At 43.5% G+C, this 27,249-nt stretch overlaps 1 protein-coding gene across 1 annotated transcript in view; it reads left to right on the forward strand.

Moving 5' to 3' along the window:
- The window catches only part of VPS13B (vacuolar protein sorting 13 homolog B), a 2,198,633-nt gene that overhangs the window by 1,522,861 nt on the left and 648,523 nt on the right, over nt 1–27,249 (forward strand).

The following is a 27,249-nucleotide window of genomic DNA, read 5'->3' on the forward strand; positions in this document are numbered from 1 at the left end:
GTACCACTTGCTGGGTATGCCAGAGGACCATGTGGTTATGAGGTATCGCCTCAGCTCGCAAGCTATCATGGAATTATAGCAAAAACTCAGAGGGGCTCTGGATCCAGTCATAGAAAGGTCCCACGCTTTACCAAGCCTCAATAAACTATTGGGTGCCCTGCATTTTATGGCATCATTCCAAACAACAGTCAGGGTTGGCAGGGGAATGTCACGAATGATTTTTTTCCCGCTGTCTGGGCCAGGTTATAACATCTGTATGTAGCCGCATTAATCGTTACATAAGAATCCTTCATGAAAAACAGGACTCGCTGGATTTGAAGAGAGGATTTTATGCCATTGCCAACTTTCCAAATGTGGGAGCTATTGACTGCACTAATTTAGCCATCATCCTATCCTGTGGCAGGGAGGAGGTCTACCGGAACAGAAAGCTCTTCCACTCCATCAATGTGCAAGTGTTCTGTGATGCTCAACTGTGCATCCTCAATGTGTTTGTCAGGTACTCGGGAGCTGTGTATGGTTCTTGTATACTTAAGCAGTCTAGCCTGTTTGAACAATTTGAAGATAGCCTCTATGGTGACAGTTGACTGATAGGTAAGATTGGTGCTTGTTTCTATCTCCCTCTCCAGGTATGTGTTTACAGCAAATGGCAGTGACATATGGGGCTTTCAGGGATTTGACTGCATCAGGTGCATGACAAGTGGCTTGCACAGTTAGGTCAACAAACCACCGTGTCTGTTAATGTTAGGTATCCATACAAAGCATTTTCCGCTAAGGTCAGTGTGTGACAGAGTACTACAGACTTTCGACTTGTCAGCTTAAAACAAATGGCAGTTTAAATTCTCTCTCTTGGAGCTGTTGAATTATCACGTGTCTACCTAAATCTTTTTAAGTTCAGGATTCCATGCCAGGTGTGCCCCATTAGTGCACTGTCTGACAACAGCTAATGGTGCCCATATTAGTATCCTGTCTGCAGCACCTCTGCTCTGACAGCCACGATGTCAGCCACAGTTTGTTCCCCATCATAGGGGTAGACAGGTTCAGTGGAAGCTGTGGGATGTGCCATTGGGACCAGTCCTATTCAATGTGTCTTAATCTGACAAATGTATATCTCTGGTGGACATACTGCAGAACAGCCAGACATGAACAATCATACCATGAGGTTAATGTCTTTCTGTAATGATAAGTGGGAGCTGAGATATACAGCTTCAGTGTTATACGAGTGCTAGAACTGAGTAGAAATCGCTTGCTTGTGAATGACATGTACACATTTTGTACACATCCCAGATGCATTTTTTATTAATAACAAAGTGCTATGGAGTACATATAGTGTTCCCGTAAAAGACAGCATGGACTTAAGGTTTCGAAATAGCTTTATATGGCTCACGTCAAGCTATAGCTTAGCTTCTAGTGACTTACAGCATGCTGTGGCAGAGAAATAAAATCACAGGGGTTTGACTGATGCAGCCGTTCTCTTTTTGCCACAGAAGATTTGGATATGGGTGCAGCACCTGGCTTCTCACACCCATCGCTAATCCAATCATGCCAACAGTGATGAGGTACAACGAGACCTTATCCTCTACCCATTTCATCATTGAAAGCACCTTTGGAATTCTCAAAAGTAGATTTTGCTGTTTGGACAAAACAGAGGGAGAGTTAATGTATGCCCTACCTAAGTAGCAGAGATAGTGCTTGTCTACTGTATATTTAATAATCTGGCTCTACATTATGGCATCCTATTAGATGTTGTTCAAGATCAACCTTATCCCCCAGTAGAAGCTGGGGAGACCACATGGACTGGCAGCCACTTCACAAAGTGATATACAATACTATTTTACGTTTTAATCATTATCTGGTCCTTACACTTGCATGGAAGAGAGCCCAGCAGAGTGGTTCTAGCTGGTCACATCAGTATCTTACTTTTTTTCATTGGTCCTCTGACTGGGTCACAGTTTAACAGAAAACACTTCAGGAACATTGTGATCCTAGAGAAATAGGTGCAGTTGACAGTAGAAGACAAAGAAGACACCAAATAAATCTTAACAACAAAGAGATGTGGCTGTCCTAATGTATTCACAGTGATTATTGGTTAGAAAGAGTCACATCTCACCATAGGATTCATGTAGGACTGCCAACACAGTGTGCATAACTTGGCATAACTTGTGCCTTCGTGCTAGCCTCAACTAAGCCTTTGACCCCGTCCTAAACCTTACATGTTGGCAAGATAATTGCATAGGTATGATGGAACTCGCAGCAGGGACCTTGTCATGGAGCCAAGTGCTGTATAAGTTAAATATTTTACAAGTAGCTCAGCTGCTTAAAGGCACAGCCTGAAGCTACAAGTTGACAGCTACAATCATCACACACACTACATGTTACAGCCAGATTCCCTAGCTGATATCGATGTTCATCTGAATATATCTACATGTACTTTGGATGCATAGTCTCACATGGGCCAGCAAAGATACAGATGTCATCACTGCTTCATCAGTTTCTAAGGCAGTGCTAACATCAGTGCTCACATAGCAGGCCTTCACTTAGAGCCTTTTGGGAAGCACATGTTCAGTATTTTGGCAATCCCAAACTTCTCACAGGTCATTGCAAGCTAGCATATCTCATAGGGGTTGCACACAACCATGCAAAACTGGGAACTGCTACACCTATATAAGCAGTTAACTCTCATGTACAGATGGTGAGAGCCTTGGCCCTTGGTTTGTCATGTTGGTTATGTTAGCTGCACAGGGAGGCTATTGAAGAATGCTGATCTGACTGTCAAAAGGTTGGTTTGGAAATATGATGGTGTCATGCCTTCACATGGTGCTGAAAGTAACCTCTGAAATGTAGAGGTCCTACTTTATTGAGTAATGACAATAACAGCACATACATGTGACAGAACTAAAGGTTCACTTCATTAAACCCAAGACATAGCTGGTTAGAAGCTATTAACCTACCCTGACATGTTAAGGTGGCCATTGGGAATTATTGAGATGTCAGGGTGCAGCAAGGATGTTTGCCTGTCTAGCTCAGGGCTAGTCATATTGTCTTACTTTATGTAGTACATAGAAAATTTGCAGAGTAGTTTGTTCTGATTGTTAGTAGCAGTTATAGTCTTATCCTATATGTGGCCACCCTTAAAACATATAGCCTAAGAACTCCAGGGGAGACATGCTATCAGAATGGTCATTTTCCAAGCAGAAGTGCCACCTTCAAGTCTTTTCAAGTTCGAGGCCTTTGATTGTCTGCATGGCTGCTATAAATTGTGGACAACATAGCAAAGTTGCTGTCTTAAAGGATGGGTCTCCAGTAATGGTTGTTGTGGATTCAGAGACCAAGGCAAATGTGCTGATAGGCTCTCAGTCATCAACTCTGTTTAGCATTAAGGCAAGAGAAGGTGTTGTCAGTTGATCACCTTATGTGCCGACAACAAGCCTCTTTCTGAAGCCTGCCACTGTGCAAATTATATAGCCAAACTGCTCCCAGAGGTATAATGTGATAGGCATGAAAACCTTTACACTTTTGGTGTTGTTTTGTAGAAAGACATGCATTTTGGTCACCTGAAGCCTGGAGTTGCATGTCTGTAACAAGAATCAGTGAGCATATATGCTTCCAACAGATGTCTGTCAGGCTGCCTGGTGTAGACTATGTTGTGTGAGTAGTAATGACTGTGATTACCTAATTTGCAGTTAAGGATAAGCTTGGCACAGACATCAGTGATGGTTGATGACGAACAGGGTTAGCAAAGTGCTGGAGGTAGGTTAGCAAAGTGCTGGAGGTAGTTTGTGAACAACAATGTCCTAACAGATGTGTGTGTCTGGGTGAGTGATGTGCTGTGATAGCCTCTGTCCATATTTGTGTTTGGGGGTGATATAGGGCTCATAGTTTTCTTCCTTACCACACTAATGCATACACCAGAGCATGCACTGTGTGTGCACCCAATTTGCCCACACAGTCTTTAACCACAAGCAATCCTCTGCTTCCACTCTTTAAGATGGATGCTACAGGTAGACGGGAAGAAAATTGCCTCATGCATTGTAACCTGACACTTTATTCAGCCAAGATGAATTTGAGAACATTGGCAGTGACACTTTGCCAGATGAGTTGATATTTGCCTATAGTTGGCACTATGTAGCCACATCTTGACAGCTCCGACAATATAGCTTGCCCATTGTGCAACACAGGCAAAGATGTATATGCTTATGAGACAAAGTGGCAGCTGATTGGGAAATGTATTGGTCTGGGAGTTATGATTGGCCTTACAGCTATGCTGCCAAAGTGAACCACTCATTGCGCCCAGTATCATTCATCCAAGGCCAAATAGCCCTAGCTTCTCTTGTGCAGTTTAACCATACAGTATGGGAGTAGCACACCTGTAGCTACATCTTTCAGTTTGTTGCAATGTAGCTGAACTAATACACATCACTACTACTATTGTGTGTGGTGTCTTGCTGCTGTGGACACATTGAAAGCATGTGAGTCTTGCCTGCATCAGAGACAACTGTGTCATGTTATATGGGTGTGCTATACACCACCTTCTCTAAACTATTACATTATATATCCTGAGGTCCACTATCAAAAGCCATTTAGATGGCCATCTGTAAAGTTAACACTAACGACTAATGTGCCATATGCAGCCACTTATCCAGCTACATTCTAGCCACATAAGTCATTGTCTGCCTGTAGTTTACGCCTCCCCACAGCACTTGATGTTCTCCCACCCAGTACCTTTAGTGAGCCTATTTGTATTGGTATTGAGGGGTGAGGGGCTGGGAGAGCATCAGCTGCCAGGAAGGAAGGGGTGTTTTGGAGAGGGGGGCATTAGATGAAGTCTACTTATTTTGGGGATGCGGGGATGGAGGGAAGGGGTAGGGCAAGTGCTGGCATGGTGCCATCTACTTCCATGTTTACAGGATAACAGGGTTGGGAAAGGGTCTGGGCCAGTGGGTTGATGATACATGAGGGAGAGGGAGATGACAGGAGGCCTGCCAGGACCTCTATTTGATATTACATTTTTGTAGACAGAGCGCTGCTTACCCACAAATCTGTACAAGATATCCTAGTAAGTAGACAATGAGCCAGCTACACTAGGCCAGATCACTTTAGGCTTACTCTGCCATATTTACACGCTTGCCAGTTAGGCCTACAATTATCCAGATTTATGTAGCTGCATAAGTTTAGGATAAATAGATTAGATGGAATTTTTTTCTAGCTGAATATAGGAGACAGGATCTGCTGCTAACTGTAACAATATCACTTGTCCACTACCCAGCCTCATTATTATGGATCTCAATATACTTGTAGCCTTATAGAACACGTGTCATCCCAGAAAGTAGCTTCTATGTAAAGCTCATAGAGCCTTCTGTGTGACATCTGAGGAGTCACAGAGGTGTTGAGGATAGAGTCCAACAACACTGTCCCAGAAAAAACTAGTGTAGGTGGAAAATAAATTTCATACCTCACTATTCCACCAGATCTAGTTTTTTGAAAAAAAAAAAAAAAATATATATGTGTGTGTGTGTGTGTGTGTGTGTGTGTGTGTATATATATATGTAGATAGATAGATAGACCATCATAATAGGCATCATCAGTAGAGTGTAATTAAACATGTCAATGATCTACACGGAACCGAGTAAGAGTTCTAGCCTAACCCATTGATTCATAGGCTTGGCCTGCATGGGACCAACCTAAGACATGGGTTGGAAGCTAGCAGTAAGGGTGTTTGGAACATATATTATCACACTAAGGCCTAGTTTAATCAGATAACGGTAAATAAAGCTGACATATAGCATGTTTGCAGACCGCAATAAAAAGATGGGTGTAGTTAGGTAAATTAAGGACATACTGCACCATGTATGTAAATATCATGTCACGCGAAACACTATTATATCGCACATCAATTTACATATCACACGTTATTTTTTTTTGTTTATGCAATATGTATATAAATATCGTGTCAAGCAAAACACTATTATATCGCACATCAATTTACATATTACACGTTATTTTTTTTGTTTAGATATATATTTATATATTTATATCGGCTTCCCGCAGTTGCCTCATTGAGGTTGTGTAAGGCTTTGGAGAGATAAGAGAGGAGGTGAGTTGGTTAGAGGGAGTTTAGGAGCTTTTTCTATTGATTACCTGAATGAGTTATCCTGTTTAGTATTTTCATTTGTTTTCCTTTACCTTTGTCTCTTATCTTTATCTGTGTGTGACGTTTTTGTACATTTGTCTAGTTTGGCTGTCTGTCCCTTTCTGTGGAGGAGGAGTTGTGAGGAGTTGCAGAGGATTGGTGAGCAATGGAGGAGTGCTGAGGTTTGAGTAATGATGAGGAGAGGATAGATCGTGGTAAGGGTGGAGTTTCTGGGCTAGACTCATGTCAGGTTAATTTGATATGATTCAATTTGATTTGAGGTTGATTTGTAATCCTATTTCTTCAAAGGAGATATAAAAACAGGCTGATGGTCTCTTACTTGAATAGAGATCAGACAGTTCAGTAGCAACAGGAGGGTAGAGTTGATACTACTATAAAAAACTATAAAAACTGGTGGCAGACTAACAGTAGGAATATGTCACACATTAATAGCAAGGTATAAGGTAATAAAGAAAATTAATGTAATGGCAATAATGTCAAGTATGTACATCAATTACTTTCCCAGAAAGAAGTCCCAGTCCCATTTTTATTGGATAAGCTGCAGCTTGTTGAAGGAATATTAAATATTTGGAAAATTAACATGACATTGATTCAGATAGAAAATGTAAAAAGGACCATTGGGATTAAAACAGTCAAAGCAGTTCCAAGCCTTGGGCCACCAGAATAAAAAATGATAGTCTTATTGCAGGCGAGCACATGACATAGGGAGTTGCAATAGGCAATATTAACATTAAGAATTATTTGCAACTCTGAATTCAAAGTGATCTCCCCTAGGGGGCAGGAAATGGCCAATTGTCTTTTGTCCACGCTGTATACATTTAGTAAGATTCAAAGTGTGCAGTTTGATTAAGTGTTTATGGGAAGTGGATAGGCCTCCAGTACTAGTTCACAACAAGAGTATGTGTTTTGTAAGATTTTTATGGCTAGGTACCATATTTCTGTTACTAAACTATCCTATTAGTAATTTCATTAGTCAGGGATTCTACTACAGCTGAGATATTACGCATGGCAGTTTCTTGGTTTCAGATACACCTAAGTGGGGAAATGGGACTCTCACAAAACTATGGAATTCTGTGGGTCTTTCAGCAAGAGCATTCGCATTGCGATGTCGATATCTAGAAAGGTTGTTGCTGCCTAAATGAAAGTGGGACCAATTAAGTGGTGGAAAATTGGGGAATTGAGATGTTATCAATCCCAAAGCTACAGTACCCGTTCTGTTCATGCTTATGTGCCCCCATCGCATATGCACTCCCCTCCTGGGGAGATAATTTTAAAATGTGTTGTATTGTCACCTTCCTCTATCTGTCACTTTTAAGCCACCCTTACTTAATAAGGGATAGAGGCTGAACATTGTGTTAGCAAGACGAAAGTAATGACTTTGGTTGATGGGGCACATATATGTTCATGTCGTATCATTACAGAAACTGTCTGAACAATTCCATATTCTGGACATGCATCTGGTACCATTAGGATATATTATAACAGTTTTATTACATTTGAGTCAAACACAGGGTGTGTCTGCTCATGTTCCCACCCATTGCACACGCAGACTTGCATCAGAAAACAGGGGGGCTGCAATGGGAAATACTGGACAGGATTTGTAATTGAAAAAGTACGGTAGTTTTTGTTCAGTGTCTCAAGGAGAGGAATGAAATAGTATGCATATCCAAAAGTGGTTAGAGCAGTGGGCTATTAGCCAGGAGACCAGGGTTCGAGGTCCCTCTGTCGTTCCTTGTGACCTTGGGCAAGTCAATTTACCCTCAATTGCTTCAGGTACAAACTTAGATTGTAAGCCCTCTGGGGATAGAGAAATACCTACAGTACCTGAATGTAATCAATTTTGAAGCACTGAAAAAAAAGTGTGAAAAGCGGAATATAAATACATAAAATAAATAAATAAGTTAATTAAGTTAAAGGCATTGGCCCAGTTCATAATTAAAGTAATATAAGTATATATAAAGTGCAGCTATGCTTTAGGTATTAATTCATGAATCAGAAAAACAATATATAGGAATGCCATGGTGGGGCTCTAAACCACTATATAAGGCAATAGACTGAGGAGGGGGATTATTATGCCTGAACACAGACTTGGGGGCCTACTCCCAATATCACTTCTTGCCTTAATTATACGTGTATTTCTCGGCCTCATCTATGCTGTTGTCTGCTTCTTTTCTGAGTGGTTTTCCACCATCTACTTCTCTTTTGGGTCCATTGTCTGCTCTCACAGCCTAGTACAAGATTGCAGGTTTTCATGTGTGATACGTGGATCCAAGCTTATTTTTCTTTACAAGGATAGCATTGAAAGTTACTGAGCAAGATTTGGTAGGATTCCTCCCAGTCTGGTTCTAAGGTTTTTACTCCGAAGAAGTTTCAGATTAAAATAGCATCTCCTGGCTGTATTCCACATGCAAAAAATCAAAGAACCCAAGCACTAGTCTTATCGATCAAAATCCATGCAACAAAAAGACAAAGTATATTAATTCTCTATGCTGTGATGTCCACAGAATTATTCTAAATAAATATTAATACCGCATCAGCAAGCCAGACAATGGCAGTGAAAATCACTTGCCGTCCGGACCACTCGTCATTTGCGGTGAGTTGTTTTTTTTGTAGAAAATCTTCAAAATTTGCAAATATATAATCAAACTCAACTTCATCTGTTCCCCGAAAAACAATTTGAAGAATTAATCCCCCGACAGCGGCCGGTTTTTCGCGATATATCAATCGCTTCTTCAGGAGTAATTTACAGGTAAGTGGTTAGGAAAGATGCTTCATGTTGGACCCGTACATCTCAAACGCTGTTCAAAATGAAAACGTCAAATGTCCCGTTTTCTATTTGAACAGAGTTTGTAGACGTACGGGTCCAACATGAAGCATCTTTCCTAACCACTTACCTGTAAATTACTCTGAAGAAGGCGATTGATATATCGCGAAACACCGGCGCTGTCGGGGGATTAATTCTTCAAATTGTTTTTCGGGGAACAGATGAAGTTGAGTTTGATTATATATTTGCAAATGGGGGATTAATTCTTCAAGTTGTTTTTCGGGGAACAAATGAAGTTGAGTTTGATTATATATTTGCAAATTTTGAAGATTTTCTACAAAAAAAACAACTCACCGCAAATGACGAGTGGTCCGGACGGCAAGTGATTTTCACTGCCGTTGTCTGGCTTGCTGATGCGGTATTAATATTTATTTAGAATAATTCTGTGGACATCACAGCATAGAGAATTAATATACTTTGTCTTTTTGTTGCGTGTATTCCACATGCAACATTGACTTGAGATTTCAGCAGTGCAATATATTGACCTGTTGAGATATCTTAGAAATAATTTCACTTAATACTTTGCAGTATAAATCACTGAGTCTGTTAATAGAGACAAGTCACATTCAATCAGGTTCATTCCTGAAGCTGTGAATGTTGGCATGGGGCATCCAGCAATTAAATAACTCAGTTATGGCTGCAGTACTCTTTAATACCAAACAAGACCATTTTTAGCACTTTTAAACAGGGTAACCCAGTTTCTTTTATGGTTCTAGTTAGCCTAGTTTTAATGATTTAGTTCATCCTTTCAGTTTGATTAGTGAAGTCTATATTCATTACTGTAGTCACTTAATTACTTTATAAAATTTTTTGATCACTGTAAATGAGGGCCAGTGCAAGGGTATTGGGTGCCCTAGGTGACCCTTGCACTGCCCCCCTCCCCCGGTTGTGCCCCCCTACCTGTTTTGGCGCCGACTGTGTGCTTCTCAGGGCCACAAGCAGCGCACTGCTCGCAACCCTGAGAAGCATACAGTCTCTATTTCTCTTTCTCGTGAGCAGGATAGGCCCCGTTTGTGGCACCACGTGGCTGCCCTTTGGCACACCCTATGGCTCGGCACCCTAGGCACCCGCCGAAGTTTGCCTAATGGACACGCCGGCCCTGCTCTAAATATACGGTACATCTCAGTGAAAAATGTATCCCTCTAGTAGTCACCGTAGCAGCAATTAGTCCTTTATCCAATATCACCATATTCATAGATTCCATTTGCAATCACACAAAGAGGAGCCCACTCTGTTGAAGAACTCTCTCTGATGAAATATTATGCTGTGCATGCATAATACAGTTTTGTACAAATGTTGTTGCCACTGGTCTAATAAAAAGTATGTTCTTCTTTCAGCTGTGTAAGCTCTGCAATAAGCGTTCCATGAAGCTGGGGCTACCGATCTCTGTAGGAGGTCTCCTGTCATGGTGCTCCAATGCTCCAGAAACGCTCTGGAACCAGGATTCCCTCCATGTCTGCTGCAGGTACCTCTTTGTGAAACAGATTCCATTTAGCTCTAGACAAGGCGTCTGCGATGCTGTTGTGCATTCCGGGAACATGGCGCGTGCATATGATTGTATTAAGGTAAAGGCTGGTGAGTACCACCTCCCTTACAGCTCAGCTACCTTGCGGCATCTGGCAGACTGTTGGTTTATGACCTGTACTACGGCCATATTGTCACACCAGAATATTATATATTTATTGCGTAGCCTGTCACCCCATATAACCAAGGCAACAAGGATGGGAAAGAGCTCTAGAAAAGTGATGTTGTGAGTCAGGCTCGATTCTACCCAGGATGATGGCCATGGCTCAGCAGACCAAAAACCCTTCCAATGCACTCCAAAACCAAAGCCCCCGGAAGCATCAAAGCATATACCCAAATCACGACTGGATATGGGGGGGTCCAGGCATATTGAGATCCCGTTGAAATTGCTCAAAAAAGATGTCCATAATGCCAGGTCCTCTTTCACGGTCCTTGTGATTCTGATATGATGATTTGGACGGCTCACTTTTGCTGTGCTGGCAGTTAGCCTCCTCAGGAATGCCCTCCCTATCAGTATGACCTGGAATGCGAAGTTTAGGGTGCCAATGAGGGATTGCACTCCCACTAAGGTCAATTTCTTAGCGGGCAGCGCGTGTCCAAGCATACGATGTAAGTTATGAAGTTTTTCTTGAGGCAGTCAGGATACCATCATGGTGGAGTCCAGCTCAATTCCCAGAAATGTGATCACCGTGGCAGGGGCCTCGGTTTTAACTGGGCTAGGGGCACACTGATTTTGAGATCTAAATTGTGAAATGCAGACAAACGTGTGCACGTGTCTGTGAATCCAATCGACCTACGAACAAGAAGTTGTCTAGATAGTGGACTGTGATCTCCAGACCGGCTTTCTGAGTGGTGGTCCAGTGAAGGAATGAACTGAACAGCTCAAAGTATGCACATGATATGGAGCACCCCTTTGGCATGCACTTGTCAAAGTAGTACTCTCCTTTCAAACAGAAACCCAGTAAAGGGAAACTGTTGGGGTTGACAGGAAGCAAGCAGAAAGCGGACTCTGTCGGTTTTGGCCATGAGGGCCTCTCTGCCGCACTGTCGAATTATTATTATTATTATTTATTTCTTTTGTATACCGACATTCGATCGAGATATCACATCGGTTTCCAGATAACAGGTTGAATAGAGCTGGAACTGCCCTATTTTTACATTGTAACAAGATAACAGTTGATTAAACAATTAATATAAGGAACATTGTAACATATGGATAAAATTAAATATTAAATGTGGGTATATAGAAGTGGCATATAGCCTATATACAATATGTACAATATGACTTGGTTACGAGTCATAGAATGATGCATATTGCACTGTACACTTCTCGTCTGGCAGATGATCATTCACTGAGGCCCACGCGGGTAAGACTAGTGTTGAATTAGATGATATTTGCCCATTTTCTTCTTCGGGATGATGGTTAAAGGGGAGATCATCATTTTCTGAAAGGGGAAAACTCGAAAAATCCGGTGATATTGCCTTTGGCCAATTTGAATCCAGCTTCCACTGAACCAGGTCCACATTCTTCATTGTAGAAGGGATGTTCTCTGTGTGTGTGTCTTCGATATCACCCTGGAAAGAGATGGGAAACCGTGCTGAAAACCGTCCAGTAATTTCTTTGCTGCTTCCCTCTTGGGGTATAGATTGAGCTATGGACACATGGCATCCAGGCTTAAGGGAGATGGTGCTAAAGGAAATGAGTTATATTGCTTTAGGCCTGCTATTACTCCCTCTGTTGTTGTTCTTCTGGCATTTCGTGAGTGGGTGAGGAGTGAGGCAGATAGAGCAGGTGTGCTTTAAATTGCAATCTTGAAAGCCACAGGAAGACTTATTAAATCGCCATCAAATGCTGTTGCTAGAGGTGCTGGAGATGGCCTGTCCGGGCGGCGTTGTTTAGTGACTTGCCTTGACAGAATGCCAACTGGTAGTGCCGGCATCTGCTGCTTTACTTTTCATCTGTCTTAGCCAGAGACCAACGTCCTGTGTATCCCATAACATATAGCGATTCTCCTCCATTTTATCTCTAAAAAACTCGTGATAATTGAGCCAGGCCCAACCATCGTACTGGTGGTAGGCTTCCAAGATGGTGTCTGCATAGCTTAGCATAGGACCATACTGGGAGGGATCATCCTGGACAACCACACTTGCCATCCGCAAGAATGCCCTCGTCCAATTTATTATGTTTCATGGAACTGGTTTGTTTATGCCGGGTGCCTGGTCACATTTGGTATTCATCTTCCCTCCCTCTCTCTCCTACTCACATTCATGCTCTCTCTCAAGTACTCCCTCCCTCTCCTACTCACACGCATGCTCTCTGTCTCATGCACTCCATCCCCTCCTATTCACACACATGCCCTCTCATGCAGTCCCTTTCCTATGCACACGCATGCTCTCTCTTATGCACTCCCTCCTACTCACGCATATGCTCTCCCTCAAGCACTATCACCCTCTCTCTCCTACTCACAAATATGGCACTCTCTCATGCACTCCTTTGTCTCTTATATACACACTCTCACACACACACACACACACACACATACACAAATGCTACCTCACTCATACACACACTCACACCAGGGTCTCTCTCTCCTTTCTTCCACTGCCAGCTAGATGGGCTTTATTTCTTTGGCTGCCAGCCCTCTCTTTCTCTCCCTCCTTACTTACATTGGCTGTGATGGCCCCACCAGGTTTCTCCCTCTCTTCTGTCACTGCTGCTGTGTGCCCCCGGTAATGCCAGGCCTAATTCTGTCTTCCCTACTCACCTACATCCTCTTTCTCTTTCCTGCCACCCTCCCCAACTCATCCAATGTTCTTCCTCTTCCTAGGTCGGCTGTCTGCTGGGGGGAGGAGAGAGCCCTGCTAGCACACAAATCTTTTTTATGCTCTCTCCCTCACATTCACTCCCTTCCCACCTTCCCTCTCATTCTCTCCCCTCCCTTCATTTAGGCCTTGTATTCAATACCTTCTGCCTGCTTTTCCCTTCCTCATTCACTCCACTCTTCAACATTCTCCCAACCCTCTCATTCACCCCCTTCACCTTGCTTCCTTATTTTCTCTCTCATCTGGTTGTGGTCCCCTCCCTTGGATCTTCTTTCGCTGGCGGAGCCTGGCCTTCCCGCCAGTGGCACTACTTCAGGCTGGGCCTAACGTTTTTCTTTCGCTGGTGAGGCCTGGCTGCCCTGTCAGTGGCTCTTCTTTGGAGCACCTCTGGTGTGGGATGCACTCTTTCTGCCCCAGCAGCATGCCCATGAATCGTGCCTCATTTCTTGCAGGGGTACTTTGGGGTGGGAGGGGAGTGTGAATTGCTACTGTGCAGCGATCCTGCTCGTGGTGCAGGGCTCGTCACCGCGACACAGCCACGTGGCACCCTCAATGTGAGCAAGAGCAGAGGGAGACCACATGATCAGCTAGACCGGCCCACCGGGGGAAACCCGATCCACCCCTGTGTATGAGCTATAAAATGTTACATGGTACATTGTACCAAGTATAATATAAGCAACTAAACTAAAATACTACAAGGTCTCACTACAAAAATCAACCTGATATATATATTTGTAAGCAGATCAAATAAATTCAAAACAAAGCAGTTCTCTCTCCAAGTAGGCTGAGTTAATTCATCCTCCTTGGAGAGATATTTATTGTGTTGCATTATTAAGACAAATATTTATTTTATTTATCAGGTTTTATATACTGTCATTCGGCTTCATTATAAAGCCATCATAACGTTTTACAAACATGAGAAGATTACAAACATATTAATATGACTTTTAACAACGAGAGACATCCCTTACAAAGATTAACTAAAACTAGCACTACTGATTGCACGAAGGGGTGCACAAAGGGGAATATATTGCTGAAAGGTTTTGTAACAGTTAACTAAAGTTCCTGTACGTACCAGGATCAGTCCAGACAGTGGGTTGAGCCTCCTTTCCAGTAGGTGGAGACAGACTAAAACTTGAAGGATGCCCTATATCAGGACAGAGCCTATCCTCTACCCCTTCAGCATTCGTCTGTCTCCAGCAGGTGCAGCATCTCCCCTTCGGTTCTCTGCTGTAGGCTAGTCAGCCTCTTCTTCTTTCTTTTTCTGCTCAAGCAAGTAGTTCTTTGATTCCCGCTTGTTTTAGAAACAAAGGAAAAAAAAAAAGAAAAATCTATGAAGGAAATGTTGCCTTCTTTTAGTGCTTTTACTGTTTTTGTGTGGGAGACGTCCGTCTCCCAGCTCTTGCCCGGCTCAGGGGGGCTTTGCCCCTTTTGCAGGAGGGGGTTCCCTGCATAGTCCTGAGTCCGTGGACGCTTCCAGGTGTGGGGACCAACGCTCTCTGGGCCTCGTTCCCCCTCTGGCTGCCGAGAGGGTTTTTAACCCGCTGCTGTGCTCAGTAAAAAAAAAAAAAGGAGTTTAAAAGTTTCAAACTTTCAATAAGTTGCAGATACTCACCTACCTCTAACTTATTTGTAGCAGTTGACCAGCTTTTTTATTTTTTTCTGGTCAGAGTAGGGCTAGAACCGGCAGCCAGAGAAGCAGAAGGCAGCAGGTTTCCCGCCTGCTCTCTCCTGCTGTGCAGGCTGTCAATCAAGCTTTTTTTTCAGCTTTTTTTTCTTCAGCCGTGGCTTAGCTATCTCCCGGCTGGCAGCCTGCCTTTCTTGTGGGCTGCCCTCTTTGCGTTTTTCGCGGCAGGGCCTCTGCACTGCTTGCCTGCCGGGTGGGGAAGGTCCCTCCTCGGCAGGACAAGCAAATTTAGCCCGGGGCTCCACTCCTCCCGGCATGGCTAGGCCTTTCCCGGGTCGGCAGAGCCCGGGAATGGCCGCCATCTTGGATTTTTCATCGGGGCCGATTTCAGTGCTCCCTGGGGCTGGGGGGCCAGATTTTTTTATTTAACCCCCGATTTGGCCCCCGCGGGTGCCCAGGAGGGGGATCCTGACCTTTCCTCGCCCCCCCTCCCCCCTCCGCCAAATCCAGGGTCCCTTTTTCAGCGGATTTCATCCTGATCATGCACAAATCTTATCTAGCTAGCCTGCATGAGCTTGACGAAAGCCCCCCCCCCCCCCCCCCCGCCAAAAATCCCTCGCTCAGCGCCGTTGACCACTGGACCGGCCGCGGAGCCCCAGGGACCAGTTCGGGTGCGGGTGGTCCCAGGGGTGCCCCCCCCCCCCCCCCCCGGTGTCTCCCGTGTCCTCGGACCCCGCTGCTTCCTCGGATTCGGATGACCCTAGAGCCCTCCATCTTTTTCGTAAGGAGGAATTAGAGCCCCTCCTCCCTTTTGTTTTGTAGGAGCTGGGTCTGGAAAGTCCCTCCGTGGATAATCTCATGGCCTCGCTCCCTAAGGATATGAACCCGGTTCTGGGAGGGGTCCGGGCTCCGGCCTCTGCCTTTCCCTTCCACCCCATACTTAAGCTCCTTATCCTGCGGGAATGGGAGGCTCCTGAGGGTGCTCTTCGGGTGGGGCGTGCGATGGATAAGCTTTATCCCCTCCCGGAGGAGGGCTTGGAGCTGTTGCGATATCCATCGGTGGATTCTTATGTTTCTGCAGTGGCCAAGCACACCACGATTCCGGTGGAAGGTTCCACGGCCTTGAAGGATTCACAAGATCGTAAGCTGGAGGCTCACCTGAAGCGCATCTTTTCTTCAGAAGGGTCTCTCTAAGGGCCTCTCCTTCAGTTCTCTATGCGTTCAAGTCTCTGCGCTCGGCTCTCTCCTGGGTCGGGTGGACGGTCATGCCTTAGCAGCTCACCCTGACATGCTTCGTTTCCTGAGGCGCGTTAGACACCTCCGCCCCCACCTCTCGGGCCACGTGTCCATCGTGGAGTCTCAACCTAGTCCTTCATGCTCTCTGTGCGGCTCCCTTCGAGCCTCTTCGCCACGCTACGCTCAAGGATCTTACTCTAAAGACTGTCTTTCTGGTCTCTATTTCCTCTGCTCGCCGTATTTCCGAGCTTCAGGCGCTGTCCTGTCGGGAGCCCTTCTTGCGTTTCTCGGATTCCGGAGTTTCTCTCAGGACGGTTCCTTCCTTCTTGCCTAAGGTTGTCTCCGCTTTTCATGTCAACCAGTCGGTCGAACTCCCAGCGTTCTCTCCGGAGGAGATTGCGGGTACGGCGGGTGGCGACCTTCGTCGGCTAGATGTAAAACGAGTCTTGCTTCGCTATCTCCAGGTCACCAATGACTTCCGGGTATCGGACCATCTCTTCGTCCTTTGGAGTGGTCCCAACCGCAGTAAACAGGCTTCTAAGACCACAATTGTGCGGTGGTTGAAGGAAGCCATTTCCTCGGCGTATCTTTGTCAAGGTCGTCTGCTTCCTGAGGGTCTGAAGGCCCATTCTCTGTGTTCTCAGGCTACTTCGTGGGCAGAGAGTCAATCTGTCTCCCCGCAGGAGATTTGCAGGGCCGCCACTTGGACGTCTCTGCACACTTTTGCTCGGCACTACCGTCTGGATGTACACGCTCCGGTGTTCGGTTCCTTTGGGCGGCAAGTGCTTCGAGCGGGACTGTCTCGGTCCCACCCAGTTTAGGGAAGCTTTGGTACATCCAACTGTCTGGACTGATCCGGGTATGTACAGGAAAGGAAAATTAGTTCTTACCTGTTAATTTTCATTCCTGAGTACCACGGATCAGTCCAGACGCCCTTCCCTGTCTGTCTTCTGTCCTCTCGAAGCTTGTTTTCTAGCAGGTCTGCAGATTTCCATATATTTCTTTGTGCAAGATTACTGAGCAATTACACCGGAAGCCTTGGTCGTTTTCTTATACCAAGTTGATGCAAGAGCGTATAGGTATACCATGTTTTCTACATTATTCTATATTTGCTCCGTTGAGCTTTACAGTTACTTGCTTGATCCTATTCTTGGGTTTGTTGTTTTATGCTTTGACATATGTTATACTGAAGGGGTAGAGGATAGGCTCTGTCCTGATATAGGGCATCCTTCAAGTTTTAGTCTGTCTCCACCTGCTGGAAAGGAGGCTCAACCCACTGTCTGGACTGATCCGTGGTACTACAGGAACAAAAATTAACAGGTATGAACTAATTTTCCTGTAACATTGCTTTTTGTATTTTACAGAAAAAATATACAGTAAACAACATTTATAAAATGCTTTGTAAGGCAGTTAATAACTACTTTCCCAAGCAGACTAGTAGAGAAAATGTACTAATGCATTGTACTTTAGAAAAGCATTTGAACAGAGCTAACTAAAAAATAAGCTTAGTTATTGGTCCATAGTCAATTTAAAAATTATATACCACCTTATTTTGTTCTTATGTCATTATAATACTGACTTCCTTCTGATTCTCTGCAAGTCCTTAATATGAAATCAGTTTAGGAAGCACAGATTCTCCAGATAAGACCCAGGCAATGCTTACAGCTCCACCATAAAGAGGACCGATAGGTCCTGCTACAGAGTTCCATACATGGAGGAAAGCACATTATTTAATTATTATTTTCAAAGCCTAGCATCCATATCACCATAAAATACAGGACTGTTTTAGTACAGTTGTTAGTCTAACTTTCAAATCAATCATGTTGAAGTGCTGTTTGATACATCTTTTTTTTTTCTAAAAAAAACCCTACTTCTTTTCAATCCAGTTCTGAGTCACAAAGTATTCATCAGTCATGTCTCTCCAGAATTGTTCTACTTTTGTTTATTTATTATAAACTTTGCTGCATTACACTTTCAAACAATGGAATGGGGTGGGAATTTTCATTGAATTATTTCCATATTTCAAGGGCAGCTTCAGCTGTATATTCCCATGATCTTAAGAATTCCTCACTATGTGTACCCATGGAAAAAACTAAACGTTACCTCCACTCAGTCTCAAACTTGTTTTCACACATATTTCTTTAAAAAAAAATGTAACTAAACTTCTCTGAATTGGAATGAACTGATGAACTTCACCCTGGTTTCATTAGATACTTTGTAAAACACCAACCAGCAACTATGATGGTTTATGCATGGAATAACCTAGCACATGGCAAGCATCAGTAATGGTTCATCCAGTTCCCAGCACATCACATCCACAGATCATAAAATAAGCCCAGATGCAGCAAAACTGGTTGCCAAATAGAAACAGCAGAAATGTGAACATCCAGAAAATGAATAATGTACTTAATTTTTACATATGAATACCCTAAGCTGGGAGGCCAAATATTCAGACACCTATCTGAATGAAAAGAAATCTGGATGAACTATTTCAACAGAACCTCACAAAGAACAAGCTAATACATCTAATCATAATCATGGCTATTCAGTTTTAAAACAAAATAAACCTCAAATTCCTGAAAAGCTCAGAAGCCAAAGCCAGAATCAGTCACACCCATTAACATGACATAATTATGGAAAAATAACTTTTCCTCTCATGCTTGAATTATATTTAAACAATCAGTATCTACCTGACATCATTTGCCTTTATTTTTATTTTCTCAAATTTATAAAAAGTGGACAGAGCTGCACATGTTTGTGCATGTGAAAGGGGAAAGCAGTTGAGGAGACAGTAAGCATCATCCATCAATTTAGTTACAAGCTGTGTACTGAAAGTGACTGCAGCAATGCTGACATTAATGCCATTTCCCCTTCAAAACCTTACTCCTGTTTACTTTCTTTTTCAAACTTCACTATTCAGAAGAAGCAAAAGAAGACAACAGTATTAAGAGATCTTCCGCGTACTGCCACTGTATATATTCCTGTCCTATGTTATTGTTCAGGACATAACTTACAGATCGATCCAGTAGAGTGCGGATGCGTTTACCCCGCTCCTAACTCGCGTTCTACTCACTTTCCGGCCGCGTTAGCCCTTCCTGCGATACACTATCCCTTTTAACCTACTCCTACCGCGTCCTAAAATCCCCGGGCAACCCCTTCCGCACGCGGCATGTATATTGCATGCAAACGATCGAATTAGCTATTCCCTACCATCCAGTAACGCGCGCCCCGACTATCGCTTTTTTACCCTGCCGTTTTGCCGCGCGTTTAACCTGCTGACTTACCACCTACCCCTACCCCTGCGTTAGAGGCAGGGGTAAGGGTAGGCGGCAAACTTTCCCCCAGCCCCCGCTCTCCTGCCCTGGCCGTGTCCATGGGTGCTGGTCTCCGGGGCAGCCCCAGTCCTCTCCCCTCCTCCCGAAGCAACAAAAGCAAAAAAAATCGAAAAAAAAAGTTGCAAGAGAGAGAGGGGAGAGAGGACGGGCAATCCTACGCTCAGGATGGACAGTCCCTCACCCCTCCTCCCAAGGCAAGGCGCGAAAAGCAGCCTTGCTCCGGGAGGAGGGGAGAGAGGACTGGCAGTGTGAAGCGACCAAGCGACTTACTTTTTTTTGCAGCCCTCCAGAGGAGACGGCCATCAGCAGGAACGGATCGTGGCTCCCCTGCCTCCCGGCAAAGATGGACGCCTGCATGGGGGAAAGCGGCCCCTGTGCGTGCAATTGGCCGCTCAAGACGTGACGTCACATGCCGTGACGCCAAACGTCGTGATGTCACGTCTTGATCGGCCAATTGCACGCACAGGGGCCGCTTTCCCCCGTGCAGGCGTCAATCTTCGCCGGGAGCAGCGATCCGTTTCTGCTGATGGCCGTCTCCTCCGGAGGGCTGAAAAAAAAAGTAAGTCGCTTGGTCGCTTCACACTGCCAGTCCTCTCTCACCTCCTCCCGGAGCAAAGCTGCTGTCGCGCCTTGCTTCGGGAGGAGGGGAGAGGGCTGACAATCACCCGCCTGCCGGCTCCCGCCTCGATGACAGCACGCCCGCCCGCCGGCTCCCACCGCGATGACAGCCCGCCGGCTACCGCCTCGATGAACTCGCTCCCGCCTCGAACGCGCGCCCGCCAGCTCCCACCAGTAAGTTAACTTTTTTTACACTTTTGTTTTTTACACTTTTGTTTTAATTTTCGCCTGCGCCTTGCTTAGGGAGGGGGGGGGAACCATCCACTTCCTGGTACCTGTCATTTCAAATGTCAGTTGAAATGACATTTGAAATGACAGGTACCAGCGCACCCAGGATACGGTATAGGCGCTGTATTAAGCGCCTATATAGTAAAATGGGTTGCGCGGGCCTAACGCTTCGCAGACGCGGCTTGCATTTGCAAGCAATTTAAATAGAGTATCGAGCGGTATGTGAGCAGGACTGTGCGTGCGGGGAACGAGGGTGTGCCCGGCACTGCCGCACTCTTTCTAACGCGGCCTTGCTGTATCGACCTGTTAGAGGGCGATAACCTGTGTAAGGTGGTCCAAACTCTGCACCATGGGCTACAAGTAGTTTTGCTTTCTTTATAGTCCCTGAAAAAGTAATCTTGGAGACTTACATCTGCTTTTACTGTGGGTACTTTTTCTGGCTAACACTGTGCATGTTGTTGCTTCTATCAACCTATCTCTAAAAGCATAAACATCCCCAAACAATGCAGCACACCACAAGTAATTTTACCCTTACTGAGTGTAGGAAATTTTCAGTGGTCATTTCTGTGGATAAAATGTAGGCTGTAAGTCAGCGGGGCAATATCACTCATGATATACTTTAAGCAATTTTTCTTCTCAGATTACATCCAGGTAATCCCAATGTTTGTCAGAGACAAACAACTGAGATTCTGAGTTTGATTCAGATGTTAGGCTTTCTTTTTTGGTTCTCTTCTATACGGTGGTGACTCTTGCACTTGTTTTCCCCCAAGTTGGATGCAAGATGCAATGTTTGGTGAAGAATCTATGACACTGTTTGTTTGTTTTTTTGCGTAACCACAGACTTATGAGTCATGTGGCATGAACCAGGAATTGCCCAAGATTAGAAGGCAGTGAGGGGAACCATATAAGCCAAAATTGTATCCACTGCCAATGGGTCCCAATAAATCTCTTGTGCGGTGGGGCCATATTTTAACAGAGTTCTGTCACTTGTTTCTATCAAGTCTGGTGTGGGCTTGGACTAGCAAGCCAAAGGCTTCTGGCCAGCAACAAGTCCATAAAGTTTATGTATGACCTAGAGCTGATGATCTCACACTGTATGAAGTATCATTTATGAATGGAGTGATGGACATGATTGGGGGAAACCCAGCACTGCATCAGAGCACATTTACTTGAGCTGTTTCCCTTGTCAGGACTTAGGCCGCAGCATTTCCCCATAAGGTGATTTTGGGTTCACGCTGATACGTGTGCCTCCGTAACACTGGCATACATTCCAGCATCTTCAGCTTTCGTTTTCCTCCAGAGGCAACCATGGTCAGGATGAGTGAATTTAGATAGGCTCTGGAGTAGGGGTTTCTTTGGGTGCTTTATGTGGACTTAGCATTCTGTTTTGTCTCAGCAATATTCACTTAGCTGAGTATCACTTGTGGCATATAGATCCATAAATGTGACTTCCCAGTCTGAGGGATCCATTCAGGCCAATTCATCTTTTACATTGTCCTTTAATCTCAAGTGCAACCGGAGCCACTAGGTAGACCATTCCAGGCAGTCTTGATCACCATCACCTGTTGTTGAAAAGTGGCTAAGAATGTCATCACTGAGCTGCCACCCCCCCGCTCTCACACACATACACACTTCAGCCACTGTAGGGCTGTTTTGGCCATGCAGAACTGGAATAGGTCACCAAAAGTCTGGGAAAAGGACTGAATGAAAAGATATCCCAAGTTCATAGCAGGTGGCTGTTATGCTCCACTAGGGTAAAAGTCCAGTTTGAAGTATTATCAGTGAGTAGACTTAGCACTAACTTCACCTTGACACTTCTGCTAATGAATTCCCAGAGAACCAACATGAAATGGAGCTGGCACTAGTTAATAGATCTGCAGAAAGCCCTTGGGTGCCATTAAAGAATTCTGTGAGTGATAATTTAGGGCATGGTATTAAGGCTAGGGACAGCCACAGGACAGCACATCCAGCCTACAGCTGAACCACTTGTTGTCCTAAGGCTGGGTTCTCCACAACCAGCCTGCCCACTTGCCCCTGCACATAAGTAGGTTGGAGAGGGGAGTGGAAGAATATAATTTTCTCTTAATATGCATCAAAAGTCAGCATGGGTTTCATTAGGATGATCCTTAGCACTTTATGAAGGCTCAAATTTTATCTCCAAGTTTGATGGCCATTGCCCTTGAGCAAAGTTAGTGTTTTAAACATTGCCCAACTAAAGTTTAAAGGCCCACGGGATATTTCTCCAATTTTCATCCAAACTTACACAGCTGTCAGAGATGTCAATACTAATGTCAGAGAGACGCAGAGCTTCTTTTCTCAGCAGTCTTGCAGTTAACAGAGCTGGAACTTAACTGTGGTAAAAAGGTGAAGCTAAAAAAAAGTTCTACATTTTTATGTAGTTATTTTAGTACATTACATACCATATGACTTTGGACATCTAAAGGCCTCATAAAAGTTTCTCTATGGAACTGTCACAAAATGTTTTTTCATAAACAAATTAATGTTCTGTTAGGTAAGTGATTTAGTTGAAGTCCACTTTTATTTCTACAGGAATACTAAGTAAATGAAAACTGAAAACAGAGATATACCATCAAGTTTAACTAACTAGAAAAATTAAAAAAAAAAGTTTCAGCCTAATTAAAATTATATATTTTGGCAGTGGTCTTGGTGTCATGTTTTACAGAGGTGGGGTCCTTCATAAAAATGTTTTTTTAGTGCACTGAAATGAGACTCAGCAAAAAGTGAAAAATATATTATTTCTGTTCAGATAATAGAAACCAGAATTGAAACAGAAATAAAAATAAAAGCAAACTAGAAGTTGAAACATAAGAAGACAAGGTTAACTAAGTTGTTCTTTTAAATTTTGCAGTGTAGAGCCAGGAAGGAAGCAGGATGGAGCAATGACTTACAGGACTGTACAAAATGGCAGATAGCTCCCTACCAGTTTTTTTCTCTAATTGCGATTATTTCATTTGACCCGACATTAAACTTTTTGTGGGTAATTTTCAAAACCGGGCACATTAGGCACTTTTACTTGTAGACCTTGCACCAGTTTTCTAAGGGAAAATATGAGCATAACATAATGGAATGACTTTTCAAAGGAGTTACAGGCAAAAGTGGCATATATCATAGCGATTTTCAAAAGCCCATTTACACATTTAAAAACTTTTGAAAATTCAGTCCTTTTATGCAGCTGATGATGGTAGGCCACAGTAATCTCTCTGGAAGTGATGAGTCATTTGTGGGTTTTGGAGGAGGGAAGTCACTTTCAAGTAGGATATGTGAACAAACAAGGGGATACTTGCAGTCCTAAGTTGGCAAAGGAAGCCAGCAGCCTCTTCAAATGGCTGGGCAAAACCTCCGGCACCTATTGACAATGCATATTGCAGGAAACAAAATCACTCAGATGATCTGCCTCTAGTAGCAGATCTGATGGCAACCAGGTCAGAAACCAAGGCAGAAGTATTTTTCAGCATGAGAAAGTAAAGAAGATCTAGTGGGATAAACGCCCTCATTATGCCCTGGCCAAAGGGTGAGCTACTATATTTTTTCCCCACCTAGCCCCTCATCACTGATCCCTCTAAGCTGCATAGTGGGGCAGATTTTCAAAAGGTTACACGCGCCGGGTCTATTTTCAAAAGGCCCGGAGATGCACATAAAGCCCCAGGATGTGTGTAAGTCCCAGGGCTTGCAAAAAGGGGAGAGGGCGGGGCAGACCGGGGGCCCGGCACAGCGGCCATTTGCCGCTGTGCCGGGAATCGCGCGCCGGCATTTGGCCCCAGGGCTGAAGTAAGTTTTAAAACAAAATAAAAAAGAAGAAAAAGGTAGGGGGGAAAGGGCGGGGAAGGTGGGTTGGGGGGTTAGGGAAGTTCTCTCCGATGCTGCTCCGATGTCGGAGTGGCCTGGGAGGGAACAGGGGAAGGCAGCGAGGGCTCAGCGTGTGCAAGGTGCACCCCCTTGCGCGTGCCGACCCCTGATTTTATAACATACATGCGCATGTTATAAAATCGCATGTCCATGTGTGCGCGCCGGGTTGCACATGGATGCAATCGCACGAGTTTTAAAATCTACCCCAGTGTGTACAAGAAATACTGATGATATTTGCATTGAGCTCAAATTCTAAAAAGTTGCATGAAAGAACATTTTCTCCTTCAAGCATCCACGTGCCATGGTTCCCCAAGTATAGATGAAACACTGTTTGGCTTGTAAAAACAGATGATTAAAGTCACCTCCTCTTTTATTTGGAAAAAGTTGTAAAAGAACAGCAAAACTTAGATCTTTTAAAGTGTGATTAAAAGTCACCCATGAATTCTTGTTGTTCTGTGATTTCTATTTATGGATGCATCAGAAACTCTGCATCCTAAGCCTTTTCCGATTGTTACCATTGTTAGTTTTTTTATTGGTTCAAAAATTGTTTGAACTGAAAGTCACCCAATGCAACACCAAGTGTGCCTCCATTTTATGACAATGAATGCAGCTCAGTTGTTCTTGTATGCAGGTGAATAACATGCGGGTGGTTTTACCAATCTATAGAAGATTGCATGGGCATATTGAAAACTGACGTTAACACATAAGGTCGTTGAGATGGAAAATGAAGAATGTGGTCATGAAATTATATTTTGCAGATATTGCAATTCCCAGAGGGGGAGTAACTTCCCATTTCTCTTTTGCTACTCTGTTGCTATTCGGAATAGAAAGTTGATCTAACCACTCGGATATGTAAATTAGGTGCCCTTTTTAGTGCAAAAATGGGAGGCTCCCAGATAATTGCATGCATGCTCAAAACATGCCAACATTTTTAAATACTTTTTTTAAGCGATAGTTACGGTTCCTTAGCGATAGTTATGGTTCCTTGTAAACCGGGGTGATATGTATACTATACAGGAACCCCGGTATATAAATTCTTTAAATAAATAATCCGGTGTGTAAATAAGAAGGGTAAAACACAAACCAGTTGTTGATGTGCTTATTTTGATTTTGGGGACAGTATTAGCAGGTGATTAGCCCATTGTGCTCTTTTAAAAGCTCTATGGATAATTTTATGCAGATAACCCCACTATAAAAAATGCTGTCTCATTTCCGAAGAATATATAACAAAATCTTCCTCAGTTAAACAAAGACATCTGAGTCTAAGGAACTGGGTGAAAACTAGTATAATGCAAAAGGGTGTTTCTGTCAGTCATTTTATGATAAACTGAAAATCAAAAACCATCTTGTATCAATGAAATCAAGATGTCTAAAAATGCAAATTTTTCTTTAGTGGAAGAGTAGGTGAACTGTAAATTCTGATCACACAGGTTTAACCAAGTGAAAAAATGTACAAAAGCTGTCTCAGGGTCCCGTCCATAACATCAGGATGTCATCAGTAAAACATTTCCACAACTGAATGTGCTCTTTAAATGGACAAAGTGGAAGCCAATTTTTTTTCAAAATCTCCAATGTAAAGATTGGCCAAGTCAGGGGCCATAGTGGCTTCTATAACCATGCTTTTGATCTGTTGGTAGAAAACACTGTCAAAACTAAACAAGTTTTCTTGCAGGGCAATCGCAGATAATTGAACCAGAAAAGAAAGTACACAGAGTGAACAAATGTACAAATAAATCTGTTTAAGCATGTCTGCTGTCTGAAGAGTCATTATAAAAGAAACAATCCTTAAAATAAGAGGGAAAACCTGGACTGCATTCCCATAAAGAGAGAAAACCTGAACTGGATTCCCACAGGCCAATTTTTATTGTTTCAGGTTTCCTTACTTATAAAGGGAGGAGGAATAGCCTAGTGGTTAGAGCAGTGGGCTATGAACCAGGAGACCAGCGATTGAGTCCTGCTGTCACTTCTTGTGACCTTGGGCAAGTCACTTTACCCTCCATTGCCTCAGGTACAAACTTAGATTGTAAGCGCTCTGGGGATAGGGAAATACCTGCAGTACCTGAATGTAAACCAATATGATATATAAAAAAATAATAAATAAATGTAAAACTGACTGAGGAAAAAGGGTCCGTCCCCCCCCAAAAAAAATGTTACCCACTTGTGATATTTTGGTGGTGGTTGTGTTTTTTTCTTTTGTGTTGAAGGCAACCCTTAGCTAGGGATTCCGATACCTGCAACTAGTCATTTGCTTGTCATTGGCGAAAGCAAAGTCTCTTACAGATATTCTCTGCAAATAGCAGGATACCCAGTCACACATACCCTTCCTCCTTGATTTCTGGCTGCGTTTCTGCCTTTAAGCTAATATATGACTGACAGGGCTCCATTATAAAGGACTGTACGGGATTTCCATCTGTGCCTAGAAAAACCTTTCCAGCTCTGGAAGATGGTGTGGTTGTTTGAAATTACCTTCAAGCGTGACTAGCTATTCTGCTGTCCTTGGAGAACACATTAAAGGTAGGCAGTTTTGAGAGAGACATGGGGGTGAGAAGAAGAAAAATTAGAAAATAGAGAACAAATGTATGAAGATAGAACTGAGAAAAGGAGATATCAAATTTAAGGGAAGACATATCTGGAGGGAACAGAACTGGGAATGCACGCACAACCTGGGAAAGGAAGAGAGAAGGAGGAAAACACGAGCACACCTTCCTCTCATGTTAACATAATTACAATAAGGGAAATATTCCAATTTTAAATTTGCAAGATATATTAATTTGCGGTCAAACTTACTATGTTAAATTGCCCTGTCTATCATTGAATTTAAACAGAAATTTTGCTAAGTTACTAAATGTATTTAAATTTCTGGCTTTGTGATAGCTTGAAACCTCATATATCAAAAATAGCATTTAAGCCACAGTTTCTGAAAAATATAAATATCCCTTTTATAGTGAAGGTCCGCATAATGGGTGTAAATTGTGACTTGTATTATACTAAAGATTTATAATTAATGCTATTAAATGGG

This window comes from Rhinatrema bivittatum, chromosome 2, assembly GCF_901001135.1.
Source record: "Rhinatrema bivittatum chromosome 2, aRhiBiv1.1, whole genome shotgun sequence".
NCBI classification, from domain to species: Eukaryota; Metazoa; Chordata; class Amphibia; order Gymnophiona; family Rhinatrematidae; genus Rhinatrema; species Rhinatrema bivittatum.